The sequence below is a fragment of the Panicum virgatum genome, chromosome 5N, assembly GCF_016808335.1.
Source record: "Panicum virgatum strain AP13 chromosome 5N, P.virgatum_v5, whole genome shotgun sequence".
In the NCBI taxonomy this organism is placed as follows: domain Eukaryota; kingdom Viridiplantae; phylum Streptophyta; class Magnoliopsida; order Poales; family Poaceae; genus Panicum; species Panicum virgatum.
This window is the reverse complement of record NC_053149.1, coordinates 5,838,393-5,855,438: the sequence shown is the minus strand read 5'-3', so window position 1 is coordinate 5,855,438 and position 17,046 is coordinate 5,838,393. Positions and strand designations below refer to the sequence as shown.

At 50.8% G+C, this 17,046-nt stretch overlaps 1 long non-coding RNA gene across 1 annotated transcript; it reads left to right on the top strand.

The window, feature by feature from the left end:
- The first annotated feature begins 11,255 nt into the window (after positions 1–11,255).
- LOC120675726 lies at positions 11,256–12,276 on the top strand. The gene is made up of 2 exons (XR_005675460.1): positions 11,256–11,633; positions 12,120–12,276. It is a non-coding gene; the product is annotated as an uncharacterized LOC120675726 (long non-coding RNA).
- The last annotated feature ends 4,770 nt before the right edge of the window (positions 12,277–17,046 follow it).

The window sequence follows — 17,046 nt, the reverse complement described above, 5'->3', positions numbered from 1 at the left end:
TCCTCAAGAAATCCAACACCTTTGTCTGGACAGAGGAGGCACAGGCGGCCCTCGACCACCTCAAGACCCTCTTATCCTCCCCACCGGTGCTCATGGCACCGGATCCTTGTGAGCCCCTTTTACTTTACTTAGCAGCCACCAACCATGTGGTCAGCGCCGCTCTGGTAGTTGAAAGGGAGGAGCCAAGACACGCCCTCAAAGTCCAACGCCCCGTGTACTTTGTCAGCGAAGTACTGACTGACACCAAGTCGCGGTACCCGCAAACACAGAAACTTCTTTACGCCATCCTCATGGCGGCCAAGAAGCTGCAACACTACTTCACCGAGCTCGAGGTGTCGGTCGTCACCTCGTTCCCACTCTGTGAAGTTGTTCGCAACCGCGACGCCGTGGGGCGGATTTCTAAATGGGCAGTCGAGATGATGGGCTATGACGTCAAGTTCGTGCTGCGCACGGCGATAAAGTCTCAGGCTCTGGCCGACTTCATCGCCGAGTGGACGGAAGTTCAAACCCCGACCCCAAAAATCTCTCACGAGTACTGGACCCTCTACTTCGACGGGTCAGTCATGGGACCCGGCGCGGGGGCGGGGGTTGTCCTGGTCTCCCCAGAGGGAGGCAAGTTCCAATACGCAGTCCGCCTTCACTTCCCTGCGTCCAACAACATTGCAGAGTATGAGGCACTCATCAGCGGCCTCCGCATAGCCATCGACATCGGGGCAACCCGCCTGTACGTCTACAGCGACTCCAAGCTAGTAATCGACCAGGTTATGAAGTACTCCAACTGCGAGAACCCCCTCATGGACTCATATAGCCAAGAAATCCACAAGTTGGAAGGGAAATTTCGGGGTCTGGAGCTCCACCACATCCCACGGAAGCAAAATCCTGATGCGGACGCTCTCGCAAAGATAGCCGCCGAGCGCAAGCCGGCTCCAAGTGGCATTTTCGTCAACGACCTGAACACGTCATCAGCGCAAGAGAAACCGCCAACCACAGACAGGACAAAAACAGAGGAAATAGAGCATGCAGAAAAAACAGAGCACGCTCCCTCCAACCCTGCCCCGACCAGATACCCGGGGGCCCAACTTGTCTGGCTACGGGACAATCCGACCCAAGCCAGACAGACAACACAGATTGGAGAGCCGACCTACTGGCCTATCTCCTCCACGAAGTCCTCCCTGAGGAACGCAACACAGCCCGCCGGGTAGCCCGGCGAGCCAAAACCTTCACTGTAATCGACAGCGAGCTCTACAAACGTAGCCCCTCTGAAACTGGCATTCTCATGAAGTGCATCCCCATTGCCCAGGGCAAGGAGCTCCTTCTCGAGATACACGCAGGGATCTGCGGCCACCATGCTGCACCACACTCCCTGGTCGGAAAAGCTTTCCGACAAGGATTTTACTGGCCAACAGCACTGCGCAACGCGGAAGAAATCGTCCGTGCATGCAAAGGCTGCCAGTTTTACGCCAAACAAACTCACTTGCCAGCCCAAGCCCTTCAGACCATTCCCATAACATGGCCGTTTGCCGTGTGGGGCCTGGACATGGCCGTTCGCGGAAGGATACGGGATCCGGATCGATTGGGAATCGGTCGGACACCCACGCACAAACGGGCAAGTTGAGAGAGCCAACGGCCTAATCCTCCAAGGACTCAAACCACGAATTTTTGACATGCTCAAAAAATTTGCGGGCCGCTGGGTGGAGGAGCTGCCGGCAGTGCTCTGGAGCTTGCAAACCACACCTAACCGGTCCACAGGCCTAACACCTTTCTTCCTAACATACGGCTCCGAAGCCGTGCTCCCTTCCGATCTGGACTACGGCGCGCCAAGAGTCAGAGCATTTGACCCAGAAACAGCAGCCAAAGCCCAGAGGGACGCCATGGAGGTCTTAGAGGAAGCAAGGCTAGCAACGCTGCACCGATCGGACTGCTACCAACAAACTTTACGCATGTACCACGAGAGGCGCATAAGGGAGAGGACGCTGCAAGTCGGAGACCTGGTCTTGCGAAGAGTCATGACGACGAAGGACAAGCACAAGCTCTCGCCGCCATAGGAAGGACCCTACAGCATCGCAGAGGTGATACGGCCAGGCACCTACAAGCTAATAGACTCTGATGGTAATATTCTGACCAACTCTTGGAACATAGAACAGTTACGGCGTTTCTTCCCGTAAGAAGCACTAGCGGCTCAGTCCAAGTGCCCCGACCCAGCCACTTCCGGCTCGGAGCACTCGGGGGCCCGACACCTGTCAATTTTTTCTCCTCACCGCACAACACAGTGCACTCACCCGGCGCCCTGACCCAGCCACTTCCGGCTCGGAACCACTCGGGGGCCGGACACTGCATCTTTTTCGCTCGCAACACACAAGCTCTCTAGTCTCTAGCACCCCGATCCATCCACACTTGGCTCGGAGCGCTCGGGGGCCAGACCATGGTCTTCGACCATCCTACTTTCTGTTGTTTTTTGCCTCTACAGCCTCTTGCCCTGAACACTCTCAGGCCGAGGCGCTCGGGAGTCTCACTAGGTTAAACTGTGCAACACACGCACACCGGTCTCTCCTACCACACAACACACAGAAACTCCCATAACCAAATAAAAAAGCAAACGTCAGAACTTTTTCAAAAAAACAAACCCGAGCGAGACAAAAAATAGAGCAAAAACATAAGAAGCAAACACGAAATTAAACATAATTAGGAGCGCCACACACACGGTGAATGCCCCAGATGTTCACCCAAGCCGCACGAATGGCTTGGGGCACAGCACTTACATACATTTCATATTTAAACAAAATAAAAAGCTGGCCACCGGGCCCCTACGGGCCGTCCAGCTCCGGGTCCGAGCCGCGTCGCAGGAGGTCGTCGACGTCCATCTCCGCCGCGACGACCCGCCCGAACCCGGCAAAGTCCAGCATGGCCCGCCGACGAATAGCCGCGCTAGAGGTCTCCGGGAAGCCGGGGTCGATTCCCCCGAGGTGCACCCCGGTGCGCAGCCGGACGAAGGCCAATGCGGCGGCGGCGCCACGACGGATCCCCAGCCTCACCGACGAGCGGATGATCTCAGGGAGGGAGTGGAGCTGATCCACCCGCATGGGCGCCTGCGGCTCCACCACACGGAAGACAGTGAGCGCCGTCCGCCAGGGCCTCGCGCTGGTCCTCCACCTTGCCGAGGCGGCGCTAGAAGTCCGTCACCTCGCGTCGGACGGTTTCCAACTCCTCCTCCAGCACTGCGGGCAAAAATGGTAAAATGGAGGAAAAATAGGGGATGGAAGGCACGATCAAGAACAAAACTCACCGAAGGCACGGTCCTGGGCGTCTGCGGCAACATCTCTCGCCGCGCGCGCCTCCTCCTCGACCGCGCCCCAAGCCACCTCAACCACCCGGAGGCTCTCCCGCAGGTGCTCGATCTTGACCGAGGCGGCCGAGTAGCGCCCACGTGCCAAATCGCACTCTCGCTGCAGCACTGGTATGTCCGGGTGAACTTCTGTAGGGTCGGATTCTGAGGATGAGGCGGACGGCGCAGGCAAACCCGGCGCAACAGCAGCGACACCCGACGGTGCCGCGATGACTGGCGCCGGAGGCGCAGCGGAGGACGAGGCAGACCCACCGGCAGTAGCAGCAGACGCCCCAGTACCGTCTCGCGCCAGGAGTCCACCAGACGAAGAGGAGTCAGAGGCGACGAGGCCACCCGACGGCCCAACGCCACCTTGCCCCGCGATCCATGTGCCAGGACCCATCGACGGCACCCTTCCGTCATATGGTAATTATCAAAAACATAACCAAGCAAAATGCGCAGACAGATGAGCAAGGACAGTGCCGGAAAATATCTTCCCCGGAAGAGTTCGCGGCACACCCGCGGTAGGCCGCGCGGCGGGTTGCTGGACTATTCATCGCGGGGGTGCTTGCCGTCAGCCATCAGAGAAGACGACGACGACGACAAAGGCGGTTAGCACCTTATCCTCCTTCTTTTTCCCCCGCGCCTACACCTTTTCCCTCTCTCTGTCCTCTCCTAAAACTGGCAGGTAACAGCGTCGACGGAGACAAGGCGACGGAAGGAAGAGGGTTAAATAGGCGATCGTCGTCATCACGCCGCAACGGTTCCCGAGCGAAGCGATGCCTCGAGACACAAACCGACACGGACGGACCTCTCCCCAGCAACCGGCGCAACGCATCGGCTCCACGGGTGTGTATTCCACGGTTCCTATTAAATCCCCGTCGTCCATTCGTTTCCAATTGTAGGGAAGATGGCGAACCATTTCCATGCCTCAAACGAATCACAATCGCACGATTCGATTTCAAGGTTCGAAGTCCAGTCCGCTAAGGGCTCCGCGCCGCCTTGACCCAAAGAGCCAGGGAAGAAAAACCAAAACGAGCACCTAGCGGCCCGAGCCCGACCTGCCCCAGCCGCAGTCGGGTCGTCTCAAATTTTCTTGTCTGATCCGGCCTCTAGCGTTCCACGGAATCCCCTCCAGGGGGGAGGCCTACTAGGCCCCCCGAGCTGGCTGACAGCTCGAGTATCTGACTAGAATCCAGGCTGTAGAGCAGTGAAGTGCTCCCAATGGAGCTCCGTCGACCCGGTCGTCCGTGGCAGGGTAGGACTTCACTCGGATTGCCCTTAATTGGGCGTACCCGCTATTGAGCTCACCGAATCCGCCATTCCGGGCCATCTAGGTCAAGTGGAAGGATTCACCTCCTCCGATCGCCATAGGTCGCAGTGGAGTCATTCATCGTTGAGGCATGAAAATAGAAAAAAAAAATAGTGCGGCAAACTAACAAACAAAAATGCCCCAGGGCGAATCTTATTCCACTTATCATCTCCTTGAAACAATCGTCCAGAAGCCGTTACAACAAACGAAAGCTTGCTGTCCTCGACTCGGGGAAACAGCGGATACAATGGATCAAATCCATTTACTCCCACAAAGGGAGCAACAAAAAGGGGCTAACGCAACGGCTGCCACCTGGCAAGCTGGATGACATGGCCAAAGAACGTCGCAATACTTCTTATAGCACCTCGCAAGCCTTCTTCCAGCACCAGCCGCACCAAGAGCCCTCAGCGGAGGTAGAGGCTGACGACGCCGTCGAGGAGGGTTTAATGGAGCTGAGGTTAGCCCACACCCCTCGCCGACGCCGCTTCTGGGTATCTTCCTCAGGCACTGGAAGACGGGCCATGCTCTCCTTCCCACGGTCGCGCCCGCCTTCTAGTCGCACCTCAGAGGACCGTCCGCCTCCGAACGGAGGCGCGGAGACCCATCCTGGCTGCAAGACCACCCTGCCAGATGAGAGAGGAGCCCATGACCGTCCCCCGCTGCCACGAAGCATGGCGCCAAGCTGTGCCACCTCCCAGCTGTACTTGGAAGATGAGGCAGCGGATCCGCAGCTCTGCGCCAATGGCGCGTAATGCACCCGCCCGAAATCTCGAGGTTGTGGCACTTGCAAGAAGGACGCAGAAGGGCGACCCCCGCGGCAGGATAAGTCCACCACCACCAGGACTTCGAGCCGGCGCCTAGGAAAGAGTCCAAGGAGGCCACCAGAAGCCGGGAGCCCCCCTCGTGGATTGGCAAGGGAGCCGGCAGACCAGTGGCCTGGATTGCCTAACTCCAGCAGCAAGCCCTCGAACTCCTCGGCGCTGGGTAGCGGTTGGCGGGATGAACTCGTTGACGAGTTCATACCTGAGGAGGATCCCCCCGCCGTTCGCAAGCATGTAACCACAACATCCCTATTTATAGGCAATCGTGGACACGAACGGCCCCAACACTCAGCGGGCCGGCCAAACAGGACACACCAAAGGCCTCCACCTAACTGAACCCCCTCTTGAATGCCGACGGGACGGCGCCAGCTCGCCAAGCAACCGCCGCGCCATTCGGGGCACGATCACCGCACGACCCACCAATGGGAGGCCGTCCCGGGCGAGGGGGGAAACGAGGCGTCCGCAACGTGGCGATAAGACGGGACGACCAGCCTCAAGATTCCACAGTATCAACGCTCCAGCCGGCCATCAAGACCGGCGTGATTCCATCACGCTAGCGCTGGCACACATCAAAAGCAGGAAGCGCGGACAGGCGGATGGGACGCCCCGGCCAAGGGTCATCAAGACCGAAATCCAGCGGCTCCACGATTACAAAAAATCGCAGAGCCACTCGGGGGGCCTCTGACTGGGGTGTAAACCCGGGGCCCCTGACGGGCCTGACTCGTAGAGGAAGGAGCCCAACGGATTCCCTGGGCCGGGCACAACACGGCCCGTCAACCCACGTGGGCAGCTGCCTTCGCTCGTAAGGCAACGCGGCCGGGAGCCCGACCTCCCGTGACACATGGCAATCCCCCGACCTGGCGCTGCGGGTCAGAGCCATGCCGGACGACCCGGGTCGTGCGCTCCAAGGTAGCCGCCCTCCCTGACAGATGTGCCGGTCAAGCCAGGCCTCCGTGCAGGCTCCGCGATGACAGCTCCCCTTATCTTGCGGCGTAGACATAGGCTACAGGACTCTCTGCCAGAGGGATAGCGCCGCCCGTGCGGGCCCCGCGACACTACAGGAGGGGGTGTCAACGGACGTCGCATCCCTCGCCGTAATGATGGTTGCCCCTGTGCACTACCTCATTACACCAGCGAGTGTGACCGGACGGCCCCTGCCTGACCTCGGTAAGGCACCCCTCATCGGGTGAGCTGTCATGCTGGCAGGGGCTACGCGAAGGAGGCGTGAGGTAGCCTTGCAGGTGGGGAACATAGGTCCAGGCAGACAAGACCAGAGGTGACCCCCGAGCGACCATCCGAGTGACCAGGCCTCCCCGACTGGTCAAGGATGGGACAGCGCTTGGATAACCCGTTGCCCAAGAAGATCACCAGGATCAAGCCTCCCCACTCCCGACCGAACGAGTGGGTCCTGACGACTGACAAGGATGAAGAACGCCCTGACGGTGCCAAGACACAGTGCTAGATACATGTAAATGGGGGCCCCATCTTGGACTATAAAAGGGAAAGCCCCCCACGTAGGAAAGGGTTGGACTCCTAGAGGTTCGACACTGCTTGACAGCTTGTAAGCTCCCCTCTGAACTTTGAGCACCCGAGCTCGAGAGCAATAGAGCAAGAACACCACCCCCCATACTGGACGTAGGGCATATTCGGCTTGAACCAGTCTAAATCCTCGAGCCTTTGCGTGCTAGACCATATCCGATCAAGCGCACAACAAACGAGCAATCGAGTAGTTTAGTAGTCGCCCATTTCCCGCAGCGACACAATGTAATTCACCTAGTAACATGCCTCATCCATCTTTGGTAGGAGATCTGGTCACATGCTGATCGTTCTAAATGTAGTTTATGTTGCATTTTGAGCAGGATAAGCATTACTACTCTGAACTATAAGAATAAGCATTACTATTCTGAAAAGAACACTGGATTGGCTACATGCCATTTTGAATCATTCGTGACCATTATTTCTATGGGACTAGGACAAGGAAACTTTGGAATTTGGTAGGTGAATATGAATAATGAAAAGTTCATAGAGTACTTCATTGTCACACTCTGAAATTTTTGGATTTCAGGATGTGATTAAAATTAAAAATAAATTAACAATTTTATCGTAATTTTAAAATTTTCCCAACATTTATTTTCTTCACAGGGAATTTAGTATAAAAGAAGTTGTATATTGGTTGTTGTTTTTCAAAACTAAACAAGGTTATTCTGTTTGTGTTGCATTCATGCCGCCTTTGCATTATTTATTGATTGTTGTTCAATTTGAATTTGAATTTTTTGAATTTAAATTTAAATTGAATCTTTTTGACTCTATTTAAAAATGCAAAACCCTTCCCCTTTACCCTCTCCCTTTTGGCCCAGCCCACTTCTCCTTCTCCTTCTCTTTCTCCGTTTCCTTTTTTTCATTTCTCCTCCGCAGCCCAACTTGCGCCGGTCCATTTTCCTCTCCTAGCCCAACCCGGTGTGTCCCTGTCCTCTCTCTTCTTGACGCCGCTGGGCGGGCCCCGCTTGTCAGGCTCGTCTTCCTCCCGTGGGCGAGCAAGACACTGGCCGAGTCCGGCCGGCGCCCGCTCCTCCCGCTCTACACCTTGGCCCGCACGCCGAGGCTGCCCCTCACCCCTATTTAAGCGCCCGTACTTTTTTCAATTTAGCCCTTTTTGTAAAGATTTACACATTCAGGCCCTTTTTGAAACGATTTGTGTTTCTAGACCCTGGGTGTCGCCGCCACAGATCGTGGCGCCGAGGTTACACGTCTCGGCGCCACTAGTCGTGGCGCCGAGGTCTGGGCAGGCATCCAGCGTGGCTCCAGCGTGGTTCCAGCGTGGCAGGGACCTCGGCGCCACAGATCTTGGCGCCGAGCTCAGCGCCACAGGTCTTGGCGCCGAGCTTGGCGCCATGGATCTTGGCACCGAGCTTGCTACCTTTACCATGCGCCCTCTTCCCTTTCCCTAGCGTGCCTCCATTGTTCATCCTTCCTTCTTGGGTTTTCTCTCCCCCTCAACTCGCCCAACCCTTGGATTCGTCGTATTTGACCGTGAAAACTTTGATTTCGTCCGTAGATCGTCAAGAGCAAGGTATTCTCTCTCACCTCCTAAATTTGTGCGTTTTCATTTGGTCTATTGTACGTATATTTTTGAAATTTAGGAACTTAGGGTTTAGGTTGTAATTGTTGTAATGTGTATTATGCAACTAGGATGCCTAGGCGGGGCAAATCAAAGAAACCCCCGGTGCGGGTTGGTGATGCTTTTGTCTGTTTGCCGCTGCCTAGTGGAGTTCCTGTATCGATGTGCTTCTGCGGTGATCCTTGTAAGGTAGATGTGTCCGTAGAAGAGGACACATATAGACAGAGATATTGGATGTGTGCCAACTATGCCTTCGATCCAACACCTCGTCAGATTCGCATTGGGTTGCTGGTTAGTATTTATGTTGTGTATACATTTACTTTGATATTATTACAAATCGTGTGTGAATATTGTGTAACAATGGATTGTTTTGTAGACCCCTCCCCCGCTCTGTGACTTTGAGCAGTGGATTGACACAGAGATAAAGGAGGAGGACAAGAGGTATATGGAGATGTGCAAGCCATGGGAAGCAGAGCGGCTGGAGATGGTGGAGAAGAGATGCCATGAGGAGGCAGTAGAAAAGGAGCGGCAGGAAGAACAGCAAAGGAGGCTGGCAGCTGAGCGTAGGGAGGAGAGGGAGCGAACGTTTGAGCGTGTTCGCCGTGCCAAAGCCGCAATGGAGGAGAATCCAGATGCTTTGAGGAAGGGGAAGTGGCCTCGTTGCACGCAGTAGAATGCGTGTGTTCATTGGGCAAGTCTAGCTAGTAATGAACTATGCTGGTCGACTGATGTCGTGCTATCATGTAATGAACTATTAGGTGTGTGCGGTGAGCTATCATGTACTCTAGTTTTAATATGTTGTCATCATTCTGTATTTCAGTATAATTTTGTGTTCTTATGGCACTTAATATGATCATAGTATGTGAGGTAAATAGTCAACATAATCTGATAGAATTAAAGACATTCAACAGGGGATTTTATAAAATTAAACAGAGACAACACATGAAGTGACATGTCTGGTGGTGTACAATACTAGAATGATAAGGTTCTGGACATAACCTGACATGCCTTATTGCACTAAACGGGAGAAGAAACATTGCATGTAGCATCGGAATGCTACTAGGGTACTCTAGTAGTGCGGCCAACTAACATATTGTTCTGCACCTTCTCCATAGTATGCTTCCATTGCATGTGGTGCTGGTGGTGGTGATGGCGACGATGTAGGACCCTGGTTCTTGTGACAGGGCAGCTGCAATTAGGAATAGTGCACATTTGCTGTGGGGTGACGCCATCATCTTCCTCTTGGACAGCAGTGCTCACTTCAGCTTCTAACTCGAAGATACGATTCTCCATCTAGTTAGTATACGCACAACGCAAAAGTTATTACCGGTACGTTATCCAAAACAAGAATGAGCCGACAACTACTTCTACTCAAAATTTGGTGTTCAGATACACAATATAGATTGCTAAAATAGTAATAAAGTGGTAACTATATTGCTAACTAGATAACTACATTTTCTAAATTCATAACTAAATAGCTAACTAGATAACTATATTGCTAACTACATTGCACTAACTACATTTCCTACATTGCTAACTATATTGCACTAACTAAATTACATAAATTGCTAACTATGTTGCACTAACTAATTTTCCTAAATTGCTAACTACCTACCTTAATTTCCTAACTAACATTGTCTAACCAATCTTATCTAATCGAAATTGACTAACAAATCAAATCTTATCCAACATTGTACCTTCAGATTTGAAGCGGGGGAGCAAGACGGGGGTGCTGGCAGCCGGCCCAGGTGCCGCGGCCGCCCCAAACGACGGCGGAGGGGCCGAGAACCGCGGTCAGGCCGAGCGCCCCCCAAGACCCGGCGGCCGAGCCGAGCGCCGCCGCCGCCCCAAGCCCCGGCGGCGGGCACGAGCACCGGGGTCGGCCGGGGGAGCCCCGCGCGCTGGTGGCGTGGCCGGCTGGGCGGGTGGCTGGCAAGGAACCTGTGGCGGCGAGGACCAAGGGGGATGGGTGGCGCAGCCGGACAGCGACGGCGGCGATCGGGGCGGCCGGAGGGGGACGGCGGTGACGAACCTAGTGGGCGGATGTGAAGGGCGGCGGGCGCGACAGTTCAAAACGAAGAGCCTTTATGAATTAGCCTCGGCGCCAAGATCTGTGGCGCCAAGATCTGTGGCGCCGAGGTCCCTGCCATGCTGGAACCACGCTGGAGCCACGACTGGTGGCGCCGAGACATGTAACCTCGGCGCCACGATCTGTGGCACCGACCCCCAGGGTCTAGAAACACAAATCGTTTCAAAAAAGGCATAAATGTGTAATTTTTTATAAAAAAGGGGCTAAATTGCAAAAAGTACGGTTTAAGTGCCGCGACCCCATTTATCTTCGTCTCGCGCCGCCGCCATTGCTGGAGCTCGAGAACTCGGAGCCATCACACCGTGAGCAGAGGCGGATCCAACGGTGGGTCAGGGGGGCTCGAGCCCCCCCTACCGCCACCAGAGCCATGGAGCCCCCCTGGAGCCCTCCATGGATTTTTGGTCCAAGAACAAGCAGTTGGGGGAGGCTGGAGGTCTGTCTCAAGGTAGAAGACGATTGGTTGGGCCGTCGGGGCGTCGTCCTGCTCATGCGTTAGTCATCATGGTTTCGGCCCACTAAAAACACTTAAGCCCAAATGTCCAGCTGCTGAACTGCCAAGGCCCAAAGCCCAACCGCACAAGCACAAGGCAATAAGCAACCCTATCCATCCATCCGGCCAGGGGCCAGGGCCATCGAGCGGAGGCGACGGCCAAGCAGCGGTGGCGCACTGCGGCGAGCGCCCCGCGGCCGAGCGCCGAGCGGTAAGCGGCGTGCTCCCAGCCGGCCAGGCGTGGCGGCACGGCGAGCGGCAGGCACCCCGCGCCCCGCGGCCAGGCACGGCGAGGGGCGAGCGGCAGGCGGCGCCCGCGGCCAGCCGGCCAGGCGCGGCGAGCGGAACAGATGCAAAGCAGTGGTGCTGGCGTGCTGCGGCCGGTAGCTGCAGGGGGCCAGCCGGTCAGGCTGCCAGGGCGAGCAGTCGAGCACCCAGGCTGCGAGGCACCAAGCAGTGCGCTAGCATAGCAAGAAATTAGGTGAATAATTTAAGTTAAATTCTTGTTTAGTTTTTTGTCTTATTGTCCGTGAATATGTGTGATTCAATTTTCATTTTGAATGATTGATGATTCAATGTATTTGATTGGTAAGACAAACTTAGAACCGTACACACATATTTTTCAAGTTCCAAGTGCTTCAACTCCACATACATATTTTTGAAGTTCAAGTGCTTCAACTCCACATACTAATACTAATGAGAGCACATCTCAACCAAAGAAACCTAGAGCAGAGTTTAGTTCATTTGAATTAATTGGGGATCCGAGAAAGTGCAAACCTATTGATGATTATCAACCTGGAAAGCACAATGTATTTGATAATGGATGTGAAAGATGGCTTGCACGATATGAGGGAAAATGGATGGGAGCCATTACTAAAAAAAAGTGAAAATTTTCTGTGAGAAAAATGACTAAATTCATAATAGGTACATATATGTTAAACTAATCAATTATGTCTATTTTGTGTAGATTGTTTCTTCGGATGAATAATGGGTGTCACCGACACGCGTGGCGTCTATTAGTTTCATAATCTGGCTTTTCAGTACGAATAACCCACATTTTTTATTTTCCATGATGTATTTTGTGATTGAACGATGTTTTAATATAAAACTACTTCAAACTATCATATTTATTTTTTAAAGAGTGTCATAATAGTGTTGTGTCGTTGTAGTATTTTTTTCAACCCCTCCTAAATTTTTTCATGGCTCCGCCACTGGCCTTGATTGGCATTATATGGTGGGCAGTGGGATACCCAACATCGGCGTAGCAATGCTACCATCTTGCTGCACATCAAGCTCTGTGCAGACGACAACAAACTGTCCCCTGTCCTCTTTTCTTCCACGTCATTACTTGAATCTAGAAATATTAGAGAATAATCAAATGAACAGTGGCCCTGCATAAGGAAACATCGGCTTTGTTTGGTTTCATGCATTCTAGAAAATAGTAACATTTTGATCGCTAATTACGGTGTCAAAAAAATAGTTTGTAAAACCAACTCCAGAGCACTTGCGCTAGGAACCCTGAAGAATCTAATGAGGTCTTTGACCGCGTGATTAGATGATGGTTATTGTAGCATCTCTGTAACCAATTATCGACTAATTACTGACATTAGATTCGTCGCGAAAAATTATATCTATTCTTGAAAAAGTTTTGCAAATATACTTCATTTAATACTCATGCATGCGAGATTATCTTTTCGGGAACCGTGCGTGCTAGAAATCCTAGCATAACCAAACAAGGCCATCATTTAAAATCAGAATTTCAGGGAAACGATTGCTGCAACTCACAGTTCAGGCTGAGACAGCAGAAAACTGAAACGTTTGGCAGCTGGCAGAAAAAACAATGGCAGAAGTTCAGATCACCCCCCAAACTATGAGGGGTGGATTACATAACTCTCTCAACTATGAAACCGGATATTCTATCCCTGAACTTTTCAAAACCAGTTAAATTACCCTCTGAAGCGGTTTTGAACGGTGGTTTGCTACAGTAATGCGGTTTTGCTATTTTCTTTTTTTATTTATTTTGGTTGAATCTTTAAAAAATCATAGTAAATCACAGAAAAATCATAAAATAAAAAATCCAATTTTGTTGGACTCCACACAAGTAGATCTATACAGTGAACACATAATATGTTATGTTTTAGTACAATTTTTTTACTTTAGATTTAGATCTATTTTTTTGTAATTAAATGGAATAATTCATAGCCGCAGTTTCTATGGTCCAATTGAGGTGAAATTTTTTATGGTGGGCTTATTATTGTATGTTTGAACTATAATAAAAATTTCATACTCGTTGGATCATGTATAACTTAGTTATATATTTATTTATATTTAACAAGCATAAATCTAAGCATAAATGTAAATAAATCTATAACCCAGTTATACATGATCTAATGAGTATAAAATTTTTACTATAGTTCAAACATACAATAGTAAGGTCATCATAAAAATTTCACCTCAATGGAGCCATAGAAACTGCGGCTATGAATTATTCCATTTAATTATAAAAAAAATAGATCTAAATTTAAAAGAAAAACTTTGTACTAAAGTATAGCATATTATGTGTTCACTGTATAGATCTACTCATGTGAAGTTCAACAAAATTGGATTTTTTATTTTATGATTTTTCTGTGATTTACTATGATTTTTCAAAAATTAAACCAAAATAAATAAAAAAAGAAAATGGCAAAACTGTGTACTGTAGCAAACCACCGTTTAAAACCGTTCCAGAGGGTAATTTGACCGGATTTAAAAAGTTTAGAGGATAAAATATCCGATTTTATAGTTGAGAGAATCATGTAGTCCACCCCTATAGCCGAGGGAATGATCTAGAATTCTGCCAAAAACAAGCGGCGCCTAAAGGCTAGAACCTCCTCCTCCGGGCTCCTGCATGGCTCCACGCCTGCACGGACCGGACCCAGTGTCCTGCCCTCCTCCCCTCCCACACCCTCCACTCAAATCCCCCCCGCACCGAGGGCAAAAAAACACGGGCGGGCGATTGCGATTGCGACCCCGCGGAACGCGCCGCCGCCGCGAATGATTGGGAGAGGGGAAGGGAGCGCGTGACCGGCGCGTACGGGGGAGCCGAACGCGATGCGTGGCGGGCGGGCGGGCGGGCGGGCGGTAGATGATGACAACCGCAAGCGGGCCGCGACAAGATCCACGATCCTAGGAGGCGCCGGTACATGATCGCCCCCTTTTCCTGCCTGGATTTTTGTTCGCTTCCTCGCCCGCGCTTTGTCTCTACCAGCTTGGAGCTTACCGGATTCCTGCCCCAATCATGGAGGGCTTGCCCCGCGCTACGGCGGCTGTATCTTCATCCTTGACTGTTGCTGCAAGCTGCAGCGCCGCGGGGTGCGGCCGGGATAAACTGGTGGGGATGTGGCGTTACGGATTTCTGCGAAAGTTAGGGCCAAATTTGCGCCGAGTTGAACTGATTCTGCCCCGATCGAAGAATGCACAGTAGGATTACGGGCTTAATGCAACGCGTCGTCGTTCCGCAATCCGCCAATGTACGCTGCACACTAAGTTTTGCTGATCGCACGGAGAAACTGAATGTGGTACACCCGTTACACATTCAGTCCTCGGATTTTATAAATTCGTTTAAACTGTAGACTAATGGTAAATACTACATAATTAGTTTTTTTTGGAGCAGTTATGAATGATCCGATCCGTTTTAACTAAGACTGTAGTAAGTCATCTTAAAAGGGTATGTAACATTAATCCATTTTCTGAACTCTGTTGTCACTATATTGCCTTCATGCTCTATTCATCATTGCATAATCTCCTCCCGTTGCTCTTGGACAATGTGATAAAAGTATTAGTGGCTCGCAATGCATTCTATCCGAGATATCCAAGTCCTGCATTTATCTGCAAAACTGCAGGCTCCGGACTGTTAGCAAACACATGCACTGACCAAAAGGAACCGACTTACAATATTGATGGGGCCTTGTTCAATTTAGTTTATAGCAAGGTCACAAAAATCTCCTAAAAAAGTTAATGACATGCAGAAAAGCTTTAGCCAAATACTTGTGGCAGAAGGTATTGGATAGACTACGTGGAAGGAAGTCCAGGTGATAAGATCCACCATGACAGAGCATGATTGTTGTGGCAGTAGATTAGAGGATGGGGGAGCAGGGGAGGGAAATAATATTTGGGTGGTAACTGTGGATTCAAGAGTGTGCTATGTTGCTACTCCCTCCGTTCCAAATTGTAGTTCGTTTGACTTTTTTGACTCCAAGTTTGACCACTCGTCTTATTCAAAAAATTTGTGCAAGCATAGTCAAAATTAAGTCATTCTGAAGGACCTTTTGTTAATAAAACATGCCACAACAAAAGAAGTGACATTTTGTATAAATTTTTGAATAAGACGAGTGGTCAAACTTAGGGTTGAAAAAGTCAAACGAACTACAATTTAGAACGGAGGGAGTAGGAGATAGGATCTTGTGCCAAAGTGATAAGGGATGAAAAATCAGAAAATGTTTTGTGTAATGGCACGGGGGGAATGATGGTAGGGTTATGTCCTTGTCAGTGATACGCCTAAAGAATAAACCACTCTCAATAGCCGATGCACTATTCCATAAAAAAAAAGCCGATGAACTAATGGTTTCCGTTTGTTACCAGCGAGATGCCCTTTTTTAGTTCTAGCACTATATGCGTAGACTCTCCATATCTTGTCCATGTGAAGTGGCTAGCGGCTAGCAGAGCGTGCTCTCAGGCAGCCAGCAAGGGTTCAAGTCTCGCTTTCTTCTTAAAATCAAAGCTGGGGTGCAGTCTGTACCTTCTCTTCTAGTCTTGTCCATGTGATTTATTGGGATACCGCTGTTCAAAGTAGGGTACCTACTATCCTGCAACCAGAGCTGTAACACCCTAAATCACAATTGCATTCAGATACAGTACATAAGCAAGGATGAATGCAGACTGGTCAGCTCAGCCTCCGATACTGTAAATATGCTCATTTCTGAATTAAATGCATACTGCTATCCTGCATATTTTCTGCCATCAGCTATTCTTATAGTGATAATACAGTCCTCCTTCCTGCACCATATCTTGCACACTTAGTCCAAGAGGCATTTTATTGCCAGTCTTGTTTACATGTTCTTAAGTAATTGCAGTTATTTACCAACCATTTTTCTTAGGAAAGCAGTGGCATATTGATGAGTTGGTATCAGTCCTCAGACACATATCTGCTCCATTCTGGTTTTTGTTGACTGGTGGGATGGAGCAGGCAGCAGGTTTTCTGGTCAAGTAAAAAGGGGTTCAACTTCATCATTATTCTAGGAGCATGGTTAATTTGGAAGCATTGTAATTATTGTGTTTTTGATGGAGGGACCCCTAGCTTAACCCGGGTCATCTCGACTTTTAGAGAAGAAGCACAGTAGTGGTCAGTAGCAGGGCCTCAAGGAGTGTCTTATCTCCTTGCCCTGGCTCCTACCTCCTAGTTCTTTTTAGGTCTTGTGGTCTGCTACTCTGGTCCTGTCTTAGTTTACTAAAGAGACAGCTTAGGGTGTGTTTATATTGATGCGCAGTTCTCCTGCGAAGACATATCTGCTCCATTTACCTTCTGTGTACTCCATATATCTGCACTGTTCTTCCTATTAAATGACTTCTTTGTTCCATAGCCTATTCAATACAGGGAGTAGAGTTTTGTTCTGATAGCTTTTCACATCCTGTTCATGTCAGACAAGATGATAATTCCCTTATGCTGGTGGCAATGTTTTACAGTCGTCCGACTAATCGCAATTAGTCGCAATTAGTCGGGCTTATCATTCCTGTAACACCGATAAGGAGTAACGACTAGGTCTGGGCGACTAGAATTCTAGTCGTCCGATTAGTCGTCGATTAGTCACGATTAGTCGGCCAACTAGGCTGAAAACGATCAATTTTGCTGTAATGGG